The 5,000-nt window shown below is 41.6% G+C and overlaps 18 non-coding genes and 5 pseudogenes across 18 annotated transcripts in view; all 23 read right to left on the bottom strand.

Moving 5' to 3' along the window:
- The window catches only part of LOC135064337 (5S ribosomal RNA), a 119-nt gene extending 105 nt beyond the window's left edge, over window positions 1-14 (bottom strand). The window contains exon 1 of the ribosomal RNA XR_010250646.1: window positions 1-14. This exon is cut by the window's left edge and continues 105 nt beyond it. This is a non-coding gene — a ribosomal RNA (5S ribosomal RNA).
- Window positions 15-121: 107 nt separating this feature from the next.
- Window positions 122-240, bottom strand: LOC134886655 (5S ribosomal RNA). The gene has a single exon (XR_010170734.1). It is a non-coding gene; the product is annotated as a 5S ribosomal RNA (ribosomal RNA).
- A 107-nt stretch (window positions 241-347) lies between these two features.
- Window positions 348-466, bottom strand: LOC135062496 (5S ribosomal RNA). The gene has a single exon (XR_010248843.1). It is a non-coding gene; the product is annotated as a 5S ribosomal RNA (ribosomal RNA).
- Window positions 467-573: 107 nt separating this feature from the next.
- Window positions 574-692, bottom strand: LOC134893967 (5S ribosomal RNA; annotated as a pseudogene).
- A 107-nt stretch (window positions 693-799) lies between these two features.
- LOC135067716 (5S ribosomal RNA) lies at window positions 800-918 on the bottom strand. Its single transcript, XR_010253927.1, has one exon. It is a non-coding gene; the product is annotated as a 5S ribosomal RNA (ribosomal RNA).
- A 107-nt stretch (window positions 919-1,025) lies between these two features.
- On the bottom strand, window positions 1,026-1,144 carry LOC135064118 (5S ribosomal RNA). The gene has a single exon (XR_010250431.1). It is a non-coding gene; the product is annotated as a 5S ribosomal RNA (ribosomal RNA).
- A 107-nt stretch (window positions 1,145-1,251) lies between these two features.
- LOC135069041 (5S ribosomal RNA) lies at window positions 1,252-1,370 on the bottom strand. The gene has a single exon (XR_010255233.1). It is a non-coding gene; the product is annotated as a 5S ribosomal RNA (ribosomal RNA).
- Window positions 1,371-1,477: 107 nt separating this feature from the next.
- LOC135062484 (5S ribosomal RNA) lies at window positions 1,478-1,596 on the bottom strand. The gene has a single exon (XR_010248832.1). It is a non-coding gene; the product is annotated as a 5S ribosomal RNA (ribosomal RNA).
- Window positions 1,597-1,703: 107 nt separating this feature from the next.
- On the bottom strand, window positions 1,704-1,822 carry LOC134894866 (5S ribosomal RNA; annotated as a pseudogene).
- Window positions 1,823-1,929: 107 nt separating this feature from the next.
- On the bottom strand, window positions 1,930-2,048 carry LOC134885424 (5S ribosomal RNA). Its single transcript, XR_010169538.1, has one exon. It is a non-coding gene; the product is annotated as a 5S ribosomal RNA (ribosomal RNA).
- Window positions 2,049-2,155: 107 nt separating this feature from the next.
- LOC135061028 (5S ribosomal RNA) lies at window positions 2,156-2,274 on the bottom strand. The gene has a single exon (XR_010247421.1). It is a non-coding gene; the product is annotated as a 5S ribosomal RNA (ribosomal RNA).
- A 107-nt stretch (window positions 2,275-2,381) lies between these two features.
- LOC135066350 (5S ribosomal RNA) lies at window positions 2,382-2,500 on the bottom strand. Its single transcript, XR_010252598.1, has one exon. It is a non-coding gene; the product is annotated as a 5S ribosomal RNA (ribosomal RNA).
- Window positions 2,501-2,607: 107 nt separating this feature from the next.
- LOC134891649 (5S ribosomal RNA) lies at window positions 2,608-2,726 on the bottom strand (annotated as a pseudogene).
- Window positions 2,727-2,833: 107 nt separating this feature from the next.
- Window positions 2,834-2,952, bottom strand: LOC135062525 (5S ribosomal RNA). The gene has a single exon (XR_010248872.1). It is a non-coding gene; the product is annotated as a 5S ribosomal RNA (ribosomal RNA).
- Window positions 2,953-3,059: 107 nt separating this feature from the next.
- LOC134887058 (5S ribosomal RNA) lies at window positions 3,060-3,178 on the bottom strand. The gene has a single exon (XR_010170991.1). It is a non-coding gene; the product is annotated as a 5S ribosomal RNA (ribosomal RNA).
- A 107-nt stretch (window positions 3,179-3,285) lies between these two features.
- On the bottom strand, window positions 3,286-3,404 carry LOC135063473 (5S ribosomal RNA). Its single transcript, XR_010249803.1, has one exon. It is a non-coding gene; the product is annotated as a 5S ribosomal RNA (ribosomal RNA).
- Window positions 3,405-3,511: 107 nt separating this feature from the next.
- LOC135063448 (5S ribosomal RNA) lies at window positions 3,512-3,630 on the bottom strand. The gene has a single exon (XR_010249780.1). It is a non-coding gene; the product is annotated as a 5S ribosomal RNA (ribosomal RNA).
- A 107-nt stretch (window positions 3,631-3,737) lies between these two features.
- LOC134891205 (5S ribosomal RNA) lies at window positions 3,738-3,856 on the bottom strand (annotated as a pseudogene).
- A 107-nt stretch (window positions 3,857-3,963) lies between these two features.
- LOC135060970 (5S ribosomal RNA) lies at window positions 3,964-4,082 on the bottom strand. The gene has a single exon (XR_010247364.1). It is a non-coding gene; the product is annotated as a 5S ribosomal RNA (ribosomal RNA).
- Window positions 4,083-4,189: 107 nt separating this feature from the next.
- On the bottom strand, window positions 4,190-4,308 carry LOC135058535 (5S ribosomal RNA). The gene has a single exon (XR_010244961.1). It is a non-coding gene; the product is annotated as a 5S ribosomal RNA (ribosomal RNA).
- A 107-nt stretch (window positions 4,309-4,415) lies between these two features.
- LOC135060969 (5S ribosomal RNA) lies at window positions 4,416-4,534 on the bottom strand. Its single transcript, XR_010247363.1, has one exon. It is a non-coding gene; the product is annotated as a 5S ribosomal RNA (ribosomal RNA).
- A 107-nt stretch (window positions 4,535-4,641) lies between these two features.
- On the bottom strand, window positions 4,642-4,760 carry LOC135062473 (5S ribosomal RNA). The gene has a single exon (XR_010248821.1). It is a non-coding gene; the product is annotated as a 5S ribosomal RNA (ribosomal RNA).
- Window positions 4,761-4,867: 107 nt separating this feature from the next.
- On the bottom strand, window positions 4,868-4,986 carry LOC134889971 (5S ribosomal RNA; annotated as a pseudogene).
- Window positions 4,987-5,000: the final 14 nt, after the last annotated feature.

Here is a 5,000-nt window from a genome sequence, read left to right as displayed (position 1 = left end):
GTGTGGCTGTAGATGAACTTTCTGGTTTCTGTTAGAACTTTTCTACTTCTAACTACTGGTTCATAAATGAATACGTTTTAAAATGGAATGCATCAACAGAACGGTGTTGGCAGTATAAAAATATCTGCAGCACCTTGTATTCCTAGGCGGTCTCCCATCCAAGTACTAACCAGGCCCAACACTGCTTAGCTTCCAAGATCAGATGAGATTGGGCGTATCCAGTGTGGTGTGGCTGTAGAATAACTTTGTGGTTTCTGTTAGAACTTTTCTACTTCTAACTACTGGTTCATAAATGAATACGTTTGAAAATGGAATGCATCAACAGAACGGTGTTGGCAGTATAAAAATATCTACAGCACCTTGTATTCCCAGGTGGTCTCCCATCCAAGTACTAACCAGGCCCAACACTGCTTAGCTTCCAAGATCAGATGAGATTGGGCGTATCCAGTGTGGTGTGGCTGTAGATGAACTTTGTGGTTTCTGTTAGAACTTTTCTACTTCTAACTACTGGTTCATAAATGAATACGTTTGAAAATGGAATGCATCAACAGAACGGTGTTGGCAGAATAAAAATATCTACAGCACCTTGTATTCCCAGGTGGTCTCCCATCCAAGTACTAACCAGGCCAAACACTGCTTAGCTTCCAAGATCAGAGGAGATTGGGTGTATCCAGTGTGTTGTGGTTGTAGATGAGCTTTGTGGTTTCTGTTAGAACTTTTCTACTTCTAACTACTGGTTCATAAATGAATACGTTTGAAAATGGAATGCATCAACAGAACGGTGTTGGCAGTATAAAATTATCTACAGCACCTTGTATTCCCAGGTGGTCTCCCATCCAAGTACTAACCAGGACCAACACTGCTTAGCTTCCAAGATCAGATGAGATTGGGCGAATCCAGTGTGGTGTGGCTGTAGATGAGCTTTGTGGTTTCTGTTAGAACTTTTCTACTTCTAACTACTGGTTCATAAATGAATACGTTTTAAAATGGAATGCATCAACAGAATGGTGTTGGTAGTATAAAAATATCTACAGCACCTTGTATTCCCAGGTGGTCTCCCATCCAAGTACTAACCAGGCCCAACACTGCTTAGCTTCCAAGATCAGATGAGATTGGGCTTATCCAGTGTGGTGTGGCTGTAGATGAGCTTTATGGTTTCTGTTAGAACTTTTCTACTTCTAACTACTGGTTCATAAATGAATACGTTTGAAAATGGAATGCATCAACAGAACGGTGTTGGCAGTATAAAAATATCTACAGCACCTTGTATTCCCAGGTGGTCTCCCATCCAAGTACTGACCAGGCCCAACACTGCTTAGCTTCCAAGATCAGATGAGATTTGGAGTATCCAGTGTGGTGTGGCTGTAGATGAGCTTTGTGGTTTCTATTTGAACTTTTCTACTTCTAACTAAAGGTTCATAAATGAATACGTTTGAAAATGGAATGCATCAACAGAACGGTGTTGGCAGTATAAAAATATCTACAGCACCTTGTATTCCCAGGTGGTCTCCCATCCAAGTACTAACCAGGCCCAACACTGCTTAGCTTCCAAGATCAGATGAGATTGGGCGTATCCAGTGTGGTGTGGCTGTAGATGAGCTTTGTGGTTTCTGTTAGAACTTTTCTACTTCTAACTACTGGTTCATAAATTAATACATTTGAAAATTGAATGCATCAACAGGACGCTGTTGGCAGTATAAAAATATCTACAGCACCTTGTATTACCGGGTGGTCTCTCATCCAAGTACTAACCAGGCCCAACACTGCTTAGCTTCCAAGATCAGAGGAGATTGGGCGTATCCAGTGTGGTGTTGCTGTAGATGAACTTTCTGGTTTCTGTTAGAACTTTTCTACTTCTAACTACTGGTTCATAAATGAATATGTTTTAAAATGGAATGCATCAACAGAACGGTGTTGGCAGTATAAAAATATCTACAGCACCTTGTATTGCCAGGTGGTCTCCCATCCAAGTACTAACCAGGCCCAACACTGCTTAGCTTCCAAGATCAGATGAGATTGGGCGAATCCAGTGTGGTGTGGCTGTAGATGAGCTTTGTGGTTTCTGTTAGAACTTTTCTACTTCTAACTACTGGTTCATAAATGAATACGTTTGAAAATGGAATGCATCAACAGAACGGTGTTGGCAGTATAAAAATATCTACAGCACCTTGTATTCCCAGGTGGTCTCCCATCCAAGTACTAACCAGGCCCAACACTGCTTAGCTTCCAAGACCAGATGAGATTGGGCGTATCCAGTGTGGTGTGGCTGTAGATGAACTTTGTGGTTTCTGTTAGAACTTTTCTACTTCTAACTACTGGTTCATAAATGAATACGTTTGAAAATGGAATGCATCAACAGAACGGTGTTGGCAGTATAAAATTATCTACAGCACCTTGTATTCCCAGGTGGTCTCTCATCCAAGTACTAACCAGGCCCAACACTGCTTAGCTTCCAAGATCAGATGAGATTGGGCGTATCCAGTGTGGTGTGGCTGTAGATGAACTTTGTGGTTTCTGTTAGAACTTTTCTACTTCTAACTACTGGTTCATAAATGAATACGTTTGAAAATGGAATGCATCAACAGAACGGTGTTGGCAGTATAAAAATATCTACAGCACCTTGTATTCCCAGGTGGTCTCCCATACAAGTACTGACCAGGCCCAACACTGCTTAGCTTCCAATATCAGATAAGATTGGGCGTATCCAGTGTGGTGTGGCTGTAGATGAGCTTTGTGGTTTCTGTTTGAACTTTTCTATTTCTAACTACTGGTTCATAAATGAATACATTTGAAAATTGAATGCATCAACAGGACGCTGTTGGCAGTATAAAAATATCTACAGCACCTTGTATTCCCAGGTGGTCTCCCATCCAAGTACTAACCAAGCCCAACACTGCTTAGCTTCCAAGATCAGATGAGATTGGGCGTATCCAGTGTGGTGTAGCTGTAGATGAGCTTTGTGGTTTCTGTTAGAACTTTTCTACTTCTAACTACTGGTTCATAAATGAATACGTTTGAAAATGGAATGCATCAACAGAACGGTGTTGGCAGTATAAAATTATCTACAGCACCTTGTATTCCCAGGTGGTCTCCCATCCAAGTACTAACAAGGCCCAACACTGCTTAGCTTCCAAGATCAGATGAGATTGGGCGTATCCAGTGCGGTGTGGCTGTAGATGAGCTTTATGGTTTCTGTTAGAACTTTTCTACTTCTAACTACTGGTTCATAAATGAATACGTTTGAAAATGGAATGCATCAACAGAACGGTGTTGGCAGTATAAAAATATCTACAGCACCTTGTATTCCCAGGTGGTCTCCCATCCAAGTACTAACCAGGTCCAACACTGTTTAGCTTCCAAGATCAGATGAGATTGGGCGTATCCAGTGTGGTGTGGCTGTAGATGAGCTTTGTGGTTTCTGTTAGAACTTTTCTACTTCTAACTACTGGTTCATAAATGAATACGTTTGAAAATGGAATGCATCAACAGAACGGTGTTGGCAGTATAAAAATATCTACAGCACCTTGTATTCCCAGGTGGTCTCCCCTCCAAGTACTAACCAGGCCCAACACTGCTTAGCTTCCAAGATCAGATGAGATTGGGCGTATCCAGTGTGGTGTGGCTGTAGATGAACTTTGTGGTTTCTGTTAGAACTTTTCTACTTCTAACTACTGGTTCATAAATGAATACGTTTGAAAATGGAATGCATCAACAGAACGGTGTTGGCAGTATAAAAATATCTACAGCACCTTGTATTCCCAGGTGGTCTCCCATACACGTACTGACCAGGCCCAACACTGCTTAGCTTCCAAGATCAGATAAGATTGGGCGTATCCAGTGTGGTGTGGCTGTAGATGAGCTTTGTGGTTTCTGTTTGAACTTTTCTATTTCTAACTACTGGTTCATAAATGAATACATTTGAAAATTGAATGCATCTACAGGACGCTGTTGGCAGTATAAAAATATCTACAGCACCTTGTATTCCCAGGTGGTCTCCCATACAAGTACTAACCAGGCCCAACACTGCTTAGCTTCCAAGATCAGATGAGATTGGGCGTATCCAGTGTGGTGTGGCTGTAGATGAACTTTCTGGTTTCTGTTAGAACTTTTCTACTTCTAACTACTGGTTCATAAATGAATACATTTGAAAATGGAATGCATCAACAGAACGGTGTTGGCAGTATAAAATTATCTACAGCACCTTGTATTCTCAGGTGGTCTCCCATCCAAGTACTAACCAGGCCCAACACTGCTTAACTTCCAAGATCAGATGAGATTGGGCGTATCCAGTGTGGTGTGGCTGTAGATGAACTTTGTGGTTTCTGTTAGAACTTTTCTACTTCTAACTACTGGTTCATAAATGAATACGTTTGAAAATGGAATGCATCAACAGAACGGTGTTGGCAGTATAAAAATATCTACAGCACCTTGTATTCCCAGGTGGTCTCCCATACAAGTACTAACCAGGCCCAACACTGCTTAGCTTCCAAGATCAGATGAGATTGGGCGTATCCAGTGTGGTGTGGCTGTAGATGATCTTTGTGGTTTCTGTTAGAACTTTTCTACTTCTAACTACTGGTTCATAAATTAATACGTTTGAAAATGGAATGCATCAACAGAACGGTGTTGGCAGTATAAAAATATCTACAGCACCTTGTATTCCCAGGTGGTCTCCCATCCAAGTACTAACCAGGCCCAACACTGCTTAGCTTCCAAGATCAGATGAGATTGGGCGTATCCAGTGTGGTGTGGCTGTAGATGAACTTTGTGGTTTCTGTTAGAACTTTTCTACTTCTAACTACTGGTTCATAAATGAATACGTTTGAAAATGGAATGCATCAACAGAACGGTGTTGGCAGTATAAATTAATCTACAGCACCTTGTATTCACAGGTGGTCTCCCACCCAAGTACTGACCAGGCCCAACACTGCTTAGCTTCCAAGATCAGATGAGATTTGGCGTATCCAGTGTGATGTGGCTGTAGATAAGCTTTGTGGTTT

The sequence above is a fragment of the Pseudophryne corroboree genome, chromosome 3 (genome assembly GCF_028390025.1).
Source record: "Pseudophryne corroboree isolate aPseCor3 chromosome 3, aPseCor3.hap2, whole genome shotgun sequence".
Taxonomy (NCBI): Eukaryota; Metazoa; Chordata; class Amphibia; order Anura; family Myobatrachidae; genus Pseudophryne; species Pseudophryne corroboree.
This window is presented reverse-complemented; position numbering and strand designations above follow the sequence as displayed.